This window comes from Rattus norvegicus, chromosome 8 (assembly GCF_036323735.1).
Source record: "Rattus norvegicus strain BN/NHsdMcwi chromosome 8, GRCr8, whole genome shotgun sequence".
NCBI classification, from domain to species: domain Eukaryota; kingdom Metazoa; phylum Chordata; class Mammalia; order Rodentia; family Muridae; genus Rattus; species Rattus norvegicus.
The window spans coordinates 48,196,824-48,206,369 of record NC_086026.1 but is presented as its reverse complement, the minus strand read 5'-3'; the positions used below and the strand labels follow the sequence as shown (position 1 = coordinate 48,206,369).

At 38.2% G+C, this 9,546-nt stretch overlaps 1 pseudogene; it reads right to left on the bottom strand.

Moving 5' to 3' along the window:
- Positions 1 to 7,203: 7,203 nt before the first annotated feature.
- Positions 7,204 to 8,131, bottom strand: Rab1a-ps6 (RAB1A, member RAS oncogene family, pseudogene 6; annotated as a pseudogene).
- Positions 8,132 to 9,546: the final 1,415 nt, after the last annotated feature.

The window sequence follows — 9,546 nt, the reverse complement described above, 5'->3', positions numbered from 1 at the left end:
AGCCTGATAGATTTCTGCAGTAACCCTACCTGGTCTTCGGCTTGTTTTGGTTGGGAGAATTTTAATGACTCTTTCGATTTCTTTTGGGGATATGATAGTGTTTAGATGGTTTTCCTGATTCTGATTTAACTTTTGTACCTGGTATCTGCCTAAAACATTGTGCTTTTCATCCAAATTTTCCTGTTTTGTTGGGTATAGGCATTGTTGGTAGGATCTGACAATATGTTTTAAACATTTTCCTCAGTTTCTGTTGTTATGTGTCCATTTTCATTTCTTATTCTTTAATTTGGATACTGCCTCTGTGCCCTCTTTTCAGTCTGGCTAAGGATTTAGCTATATTCTTGATTTTCTCAAAGAACCAGTTCCTGGTTTTGTTGATTCTATGAAAATTTTGTTTGTTTGTTTGTTTGTTTCTACTTCATTGATTTCAGCTTTGAGTTTGATTATTCCTTCTCCACTCCTCTTGGGTTCATTTGCTTCTTTTTCTTCTAGAGCTTTCAGGTATGCTGTCAAGCTCCAAGTGCATGTTCTCTCCAGCTTCTTTTGGAGACACACTCAAAGCTATGATTTTTCCTCTTAGCACTACTTCCATTGCATCCCATATGTCTTGCTATGTTGTGCCTTCATTTTCAATAAATTAAAAAAGTCTTTAATTTCTCTCTTTATTTCTTCCTGGACCAAGGTTTTACTGAGTAGAGCAGTGTTCATCTTCCAGGACTATCAGAATCTTCTGTTGTTTTTGTTGCTATTGAAGACCAGCCTTAGTCTGTAGTGATCTAACAGGATGTATGGGATTATTTCAATCTTCTTGTATCTATTGAGGACTGATGTGTGACCAATTTTATGGTCAATTTTGGAGAAGATACCTTGAGGTGCTGAGAAGCAGGTACAGTCTTTGGTTTTAGAATGAAATGTTCTATAGTTATCTGTTAAATCCATTTTGTTATAACTTCCACTAGTTTCAATGTGTCTCTGTTTAGTTTCTGTTTCCATGATGTGTCCATTGACGAGAGTGGGGTGTTTTAGATTCCCACTATTATTTAGTGAGGTGCAATATGTGCTATAAACTTCAGTAAAATTGTTTTTTATGAATGTGGTTGCCCTCACGTTTCAATCATAGTTGTTCTTAATAGTTTACCTTGGTACATTTTTTTCTTTGAAGAGTATGAAGTGACCTTTCTTATCTTTTTAAATAACTTTTGGATAAAAATCAATTTTATTTAATATTGGGATGACTACTTCAGCTTGTTTCTTGGGACCATTTCCTGGGAATATTTTTTCTAACATTTTACTCTCAGAGAGTATCAATCTTTATCACTGAGGTGTGTTTCCTTTATCTAGCAAAATGCTGGGTTCTTTTTAGGTCTCCAGTCTGTTAGTGTATGTCTTGCTATTGGGGAACTGAGTTCATTGATGTCAAGAGATATTAAGGAATAGTGTATGTTGTTTCCTGTTATTTTTGTTGATGGAGGTGAAATTATGCTCGCATGTCTGCCTTCTTTATGTTTTGTTGAAAGAAGATTATTTTCTTGCTTTTCCTAGTGTGTAGCTTCCCTCCTTGTGTTGGAGCTTTCCAATTATTATCCATTGTAGGGCTTGATTTGTGGAAAATTATTGTGTAAATTTTGCTTTGTCATTGAAATCTTGCTTTCTTCTTTGATGTTAATTGAGAGTTTTGCTGGGTATATTAAGTAGTCTGGGGTGGCATTTGTGTTCTAGTGTTCATGAGACATCAACCCAGGATTGTCTGGCTTTCCTTGTCTCTAGAGAGATGTCTGAGGAAATTCTGATAAGTCTGACTCTATATGTTACTTGCCTTTTTTTCCTTACTGCTTTTAATATTCTTTCTTTGCTTTGTGGATTTGGTGTTTTGATTATTCTGTGATTGGTGGAGTTTCTTTTATGGTCAAGTGTACTTGGAGTTCTGGAGGTTTCTTGTATGTTCACGTGCATCCCTTTCTTTTGGTTAGGGAAATTTTCTTCTATAATCTTGTTGAACATATTACTGAACCTGTAATTTGGGAATCTGTACTCTCTCCTATACATATTCACCTTTGCTTTGTTATTCTCATTATGTCCTGGATTTCCTGGATATTTTGCATTTTCTTTGACCGTCATGTCTATGTTTTCTATGCTATCTTCACCTAAGATTCTCTTTTCTATCTTTTGTGTTCTGTTGGTGATGCTTGTTTCTATGACTCCTAATCTCTTTCCTAGGTTTTCTTTCTTCAGTGTTGTTTCCCTTGTTGATTCCTTTATTGTTTCTATTTCCATTTTTAGATCCTGGATGGTATTGTTCAATTCCTTAATTTGTTTGGCTGTGTTTTTCTTAAAATCTTTTTGTGATTTATGTATTTCCTCTTTATAGTCTTCTGCCTGTTTACCTGTGTTCTCCTGTATTTCTTTAAGGCATTTATTTATGTGCTTCCTAAAGTCCTCTATCATCATCATTAGGTGTGATTTTTAATCAGAATCTTGCTTTTCTTTTGTAATGGTGTATTTAGGACTTGTTGTACTAGAAGAACTGGGTTCTGATGATTCTAAATACACTTGGTTTCTGTAGCTTATGTTCTTCTGCTTCTCCCTCCCCATCTGGTTATCTCAAGTGCTACCTGTTCTTGCTGTCTCTGATTGGAGCCTTTCTGTCCTACGATCCTAGTTGTGTCATAACTCCTCGGTGTATAGCTGTCTCTGTGATCCTGTCATTCTGAGATCCTGTGATCCTGAGATTCGGTGTGTATTAGAGCTCCTGGTTTCATGCTGCCTCTGGCATCCTGAAATCCTAGTGTAACTGAGCTCCTGAGATTCTGCTTTTTCAGAGCTACTGAGAAGCAAGCTTTCTCACGGTCTTGCAAAAGTGGGTGGGGAGCCAGAGCCCTAGGTTTTCACTGGGCACTGCTGCAAGCCTGAAGGGACCCAATCCTTTGACTTGTCAGGGGTTTTCTTTTCCCTAGTCCCTGGAGTTTGGGGAATTATGGGTGTTGTGAAAGATGTTGTGGCCTCAGCTTTGAACTTGGGTGTGTCAGAGCTCCAGTGCTGCTGGTTGTGTCTGATCTCCTGGGAGTGGAACTTCCTCTGTGATCCTGTGGTCCTAGGCATTTCAGAGCACCTGTTATTTGAGCTCCCTCTGGGTGTTGTAAGAGTGGATGTAGAGCCAGAGCCCTAAATCTGCTCTGGATTCAGGTTCATACTGTGATCCTGGGCATGTTAGAGCACTTGGGATTTGAGCTTCCTCTGTGTCTTCTTGGACTGATTGCAGAGCCAGTTCCAAAGTTCTGCTCAGGGCACTGGTTTAAACTGGCATCCTAGCCAAAGGCTGGGCAGGGGATCCTGCATTCCTAGATCTTGGTGTTGGGGCAGATGTTGTGACCACCTCACCTATGATCCTGGGTTTGTTAGAGCACCTGGGTATAGGGAGATGCGACGTGCCGCACCTCAAAGATGGCGCTGGTTTCTGCCTTCCACACTCCCAAAGGTGAGCTCTCCTTGTAGTAAACAAATCCTTATTTGGCTATGCCTGCCTGGCCTGCTAGCCTTCGCAGAGTGACAGCCTATCTGCATGACCCAAGTGGCTTGCTAGGATTGGCCAGCGCTAGCTATTTAAGTGTGGTGCGGGGCTCCCCGGGGTCAGAAGATTGTATCAAGGTTCCTGAGTAAAACTGCTTGAAGAAGATCTCCTCTGGCCGTGTCTTCCTTGCTGGTCGAGGTTGGGTGCAACAAGTGGTGGCCCGTCTGTGATCCTCCTGAGATCAGAACTTCTTGCAGTCAGGGCAGCGCTGGAAAGTTCCCAAGGTAAGGTGGGACAAGGACGACAGGAAATAAGCGGGTATAAAGTCTCAGGGTAGTGAGCAAGTAAAGTTAATGGTAGCAGTGAACCAAAAGTAAAGTTCGCGGTAGCAGTGAACCGAAAGTAAAGTTTGCTGTAGCAGCTAACCAAAAGTAAAGTTTGCAGCAGCAGTGAACTGAAAGTAGCAAGATGCGCAGTGAATTTAGCCATAGCAGCATAGAAAGTTTTTGTCATGGGGACCTCAGAGTCTCGTCCAATTTTTCTGTCTCTTCAAGAGCTGTTTGAGCGAAAGAAACTAAAAATAAAAAGGAGCACCATAGAGAGATTTCTAACGAATGCAATGCCATTCCACCTTGGTTCACTGTCTCTGGGAATCTCACGGTGGGCAGCTGGGATAAGCTGGGGAAGGATTTAGATTTTGCTTGGGAGCAAGGAACCTTAAAGGTGGGGGTTCGGCCGGTATGGCGCTTAGTGCATAGCTTCCTAGAAGATCAGAAATGCTGTCAGCAGGCTATAAAAAAGGGAAAGGCTGCATTAGAAATGGTAAAGGAGGAATGAGGTTCTATTTGTACATTCTTGATATTAGAGCTTTTATTTAGGGGGGGTTCATTCCATGTTCTGGCAATTGTAAATAATGCTTCTTAGAACACAGTTGAGCATGTAACCTTGTTATATGCTGGAGCTTTTATTTGGGGGGGGGGGTTGTATATGCCCAGTAGTGGTATAGCTGATTTTCAGGTGGAACTATTTCCAATTTTCTCAAGAGTCACCAGATTGATTTCCAAAGTGGTTTCATCAACTCACAGTTCCAACTGCAATGGAGCAGTGCTCCTCTTTCTCCATATTCTTGCCATCATCTGCTGTCACCTGTGATTTTTAAGTTGGCCATTCTGATTTGGGTGAGATGGAATCTCTGGGTCTTTACGATTTGCATTTCCCTGATGACTAAGGCTCTTCAACATTTTTCTATGTGATTTTTTTTGTATGACCATTCTGGTTTTAACTTTTTTCTCATTTTTATTGGATATTTTCTTTTTCTACATTTCAAATATTATCCTCCTTCCCATTTCCCCTCTGGCAACCATTTACCTCAACCTCCAATTCCCTGCTTTTATGAGAGTGCTCCCCCACCTACCCACGTACTCCTTCCTGCCTCCTCATCCTAGCATTCCCTTACATTGGGGCATTGATCCTTCACAGGACCAATGGCCTCTCCTCCCATTGATACCCGACAAGGTCCATCCTCTGCTACATATGTGGTTGGAGCAATGGGTTGCTCCATGTGTACTCTTTGGTTGATGTTTTAGTACCTGGGAGCTCTGGGGTGTCTGGTTGGTTGATGTTGTTCTTCTTTTTATGATGTTGCAAATCCCCTCAGCTGCCTCAGTCCTTTAGCTAAATCCTCCATTGAGGACCACATTCTCAGTCCAGTGGTTGGCTGTGACCATCCACCTCTGTATTTGTCAGGCTCTGGAAGAGCCTCTCAAGAGACAGTTGTATCAGGCTCCTGTGAACATGCACCTCTTGGCATCCCTAATAGTGACTGGAACTTGACTTTAATTCCTTCTCAGCCTTCTGAAACTCCTTATGATGAATTCTCTATTTAGTTCTGTATTACAGTTTTTAATGGGATTATTTAGTTCTCTGGAGTCTACCTTCTTGAGTTATTTGTATATTTTAGATATTAGTCATCTCTCAGATGTAGAGTTGGTAAATATCTTTTCCCAATCTGTGGGTTACTATTTTACCCTACTGACAATATGCTTTGACTTACAAAAGCTTTTCAGTTTTATGAGGTCCAATTTGTTGATTGTTGGTCTTAGGGCATAAGTCATTTGTATTCTCTACAGAAGGTATTCGAGGCTCTTCCCCACTTTCTCTTCTATTGGATTCAGCATATCTGGTTTTATGTGGAGGTCCTTAAGCCACTTAGACTTGAGCTTGTGGAAGGACTAGAGGACCCTGGAATTGGCCTGACAACCCAATCCTTCTAAAGACTAGATCACCAACCAAGGAGTGTACCTGGAGGGATTGTTAGTTCCAAATTCTTATGTAGCAGAGGATTGCCTTGCCTGACAGCAATAGGAGGAGAGGCTCTTGGTCCCAGGGAGGTTTCATGCCCTAATATAGAGGGATGCTAGAGCAGTGGGGCAAGAGAGTGTGGATGGGTGAAGGAGCATACAGGCAAAGGGGAGAGTGTAAGCCAGATGTGGGATGGATGGGTTGGTGATGTGTAAACAGGTAGTGGAATATCATCTGATATGTAAACAAATGGAATAATTAATAAAAAAGACAAAAAGAAAATTTAAAAATCCCATTGATCTTTATAGCTAAATAGAATTCCTCTGTGATTTCATTATCAGTTCTTCATTTGAATGTCATTTAGGTCTTTTCAATTTCTTAGCTATTTTAAACAAAGATGCATGAACAGGTTGAACTGTCTACAGAATATCAAGTCATTTAGGCATAGGTGAAAGAGTAAAATGTCAGGGTCATATAGAATATTATTCACTTATTTATATATTTATTCATTTACTCATTTACTTACTTATTTACTCTCCCAGTTATTTATTTACCTCTCCACAATGACTTCAAATGTAGTTGCAGTGGTTTGTCATACCATCAGTAATCAGTTTAAAGATTTGTTGAATTTGTATACTTGATTTTTTCTGTCCTGGGTATGTTGAAATCTGAAAGTTGTATTTTTGTTTGTTGATTAAATTAAATAAAATATTATTTTATTTCTCTTATTTGACAGTTTTGTCAATATGGGACATTCCTAATCACATTCAGGACGACATGTGTATTCTTCCTCCTCAGTTAAACCTAACATAAACATGATCATATATGAAATTAATTTTATTTAACCCATTTAATTGTCTCTACGTTTTATTGCCCTAATCAGCTGATGGAGGCAATATTCTAGAAGCTTTTTGCCCCTGTAGAATTTTATCTAGGCCTCCAGTATTTTTTCCTTAAAAGAAATGATCACACTTTACATAGGTATAAATTTTACAATTACAAAGAGGTCATAAATATTAACTTGTTAAATTATTTCTTTTTTCTTTTTTATTAGATATATTTCTTTTTTAAAAAGCATACTAAAATTTATTCACCCATAGAAGCTGTAATTTAATCTGACAGTAAACACAAGAAACAATATTAGTGTTGGTTTAGTATGTTATATATTTTAGCTTTGAAAGCCAGAAAAATCAGTTTTCCCAATAAAAGACCCATTTTTCCAAAGCATATGCACAAAGAATTTTAATTATAATGTAATGATAGATGACATTTTCATAATTTTTAAATATAAAATGAAGTCAATGACTCAAAATGTTATCTGCTGCAATGAGTTTGAAGGGAAATTTCATAATCTATATCATTACAGATATAAAGTATCATGGTTCAGCTTTTAGTGCTTGGCAGGGAGGAGTCATCATAAAAATGTCAATATGAAATCATTTAATTATAGTAGTAACATCTAACATTTGAAATGCATCCATGCTCTTCTGTATAATTGCATTAGAGTCAAGTATCTTATTTCACATCTGTTATAACTGCTATTGCAAAGGAGAAATACTATCTTATTTCCAGGAGATATGCACAGCGGAACTTTTCTCCAGGGAATTTGTGCAAACCAATATAAGATCTAAACTCTTCACATAATATAGAAAACAGGAGAAGCCTCTTCAGGTCTAGCTTTTGAAGTCTGGAATGCTGGCACTTTCCAATTAGGCAACAGTTCTTCATTTCTGTAATCTGGCTCAGAGCTGCTGCTGACTTTAGGTATAGAGCAGCAGACATGATTTCCCTTTAGGCTTCTTCTTTTCCACTGGTGCTTTTCTATTTATCTGTCTGAACAGCTCATAAAATATCTCATCAACGTTGATCTTTGACTTTGCAGAAGATTCTAAAAAGGGACAGTTACACCATTGTCTTGCTAAATCCTGGTCTTGTTCTTTGCTAAATACCCGCTCATCTTCCAGGTCACTTTTATTGCCAACCAAAATCATTGGAACAGCTTCTGTGTCGTTAACCCGTAAAATCTGTTCTGTCAAGTCTTGTAAGTCATTAAATGTAGACTGAGCTGTAATTGAATAAACTAGTGCAAACCCTTGGCCATTCTTCAAACACAAATCCCTCATTGCTGTAAATTGTTCTGTCCCTGAGGTGTCCAGGATTTCCAGCATACACTGTTGGCAATCTACTTTGACTTGCTTTATGTAGGAATCTTCTATCGATGGGTCATATTTTTCAAAATAAAATTACCTGAACACACTGAACTGTCAGATCAGACTTTCCCATGCCTCCTTAACCAAGGACCACTAGCTTGTACTCATGCATGATATGGTCTGTTTAAATATTGACAAACTGCGACCCGGTGCCTCCTCCACCTCCTCCACCTCATCCTCCTCCCTTACCCCTTAATTTGTTCCCAAACCAGTTCCAGTGGCTTAAGAATCACCTGCTCCTGTAGTCACAAAGATCACAACAATAAACCTAAAGAGGATAGCTACTTTCTCTTCTAGTCAGAATTTAACCACCATCATGATTACAATACCCAGGTGAATACGCATAGGAGGAGGGTTTTTTTTTTGCAAGTTATAGAATTCAGCATATTTAACTAGTTCTTTTTATAGCTAAACTCATCATACTTGATGGTTTTAAAGGAAAAATTTGGTCATGGTAATCTACTTTTTATAACTGGATTCCAACTCATACAATTTCCTTATCTCCCTAAATGATGGCAGTATGTCAGAACCAAGAATAGATAATGAGTATATTATATCTAATCTCAAAGAATATGTGTATGTGTGTGTATATAATTTTCCATGTTTATATGAATGAGAATATTTCTTGAGCATTATTTGGCAGTTCTTTTAAAGGTTTATGTAGACACAATTTTAGTCATATTACTTAATAATATCAAAGTAATTGTTTTATCATAATAAAGGTTATTAGACATAAAACTTTATGGAATAGTGATCTTTTGAAGTGGTTATGTACACGTAAAATCTATTTAAAAGTATTTGAAATCGTAAACAACTTCCACAGTTTTCAGTGACTATGATAACCAGAAAGAGATAGTATGGAAATATTATCATAAACATTAGATTGACTATGAAGTAGATAGAGACTTGTGACACTGAATAAAAATGAATAATGCAAGAAAGCACGACATACCATGAGTGCTCTCCTGTGATTCTGTTACTTGACTCAGGATGATATTTTCAATTTCTATCCATTTGCCTATGAATTTCATGAAGTCATTGTTTTTAATAGCTGAGTAGTATTTCATTGTGTAAATGTACTACATTTTCTGTACCCATACCTCTGTTGAGGGAAATCTGGATTGTATCTAGCTTCTGGATACTAGAAATAAGGTTGCTATGAACATAGTGCATCATGTCACCTTATTATATGTTGGAGCTTCTTTTTGGTATATGCCCAGGAGTGGTATAGTTGGGTCCTCAAGTAATACTATATCCAATTTTCTGAGGAACCATGAGACTGATTTCTAGGCACTGGACCTCTATCCAGTGAAACATCTGCTACACACCTATCCTCAGCGAGTTTCCTTAGTCATGTAAGGCTATTCTATAAGTATGTTTTTCTAACCTTGACTCTAAAGCCAGAACTATTAATCTGAGGCTTCCATGTTCTGCTGTTTTCTGGGGCAGGAACATGATCCTCTTTTTTTTTTTTAATTGATCATTCCATTCATATACATCTCAAGTGATATATCAAGGTTACCCCTC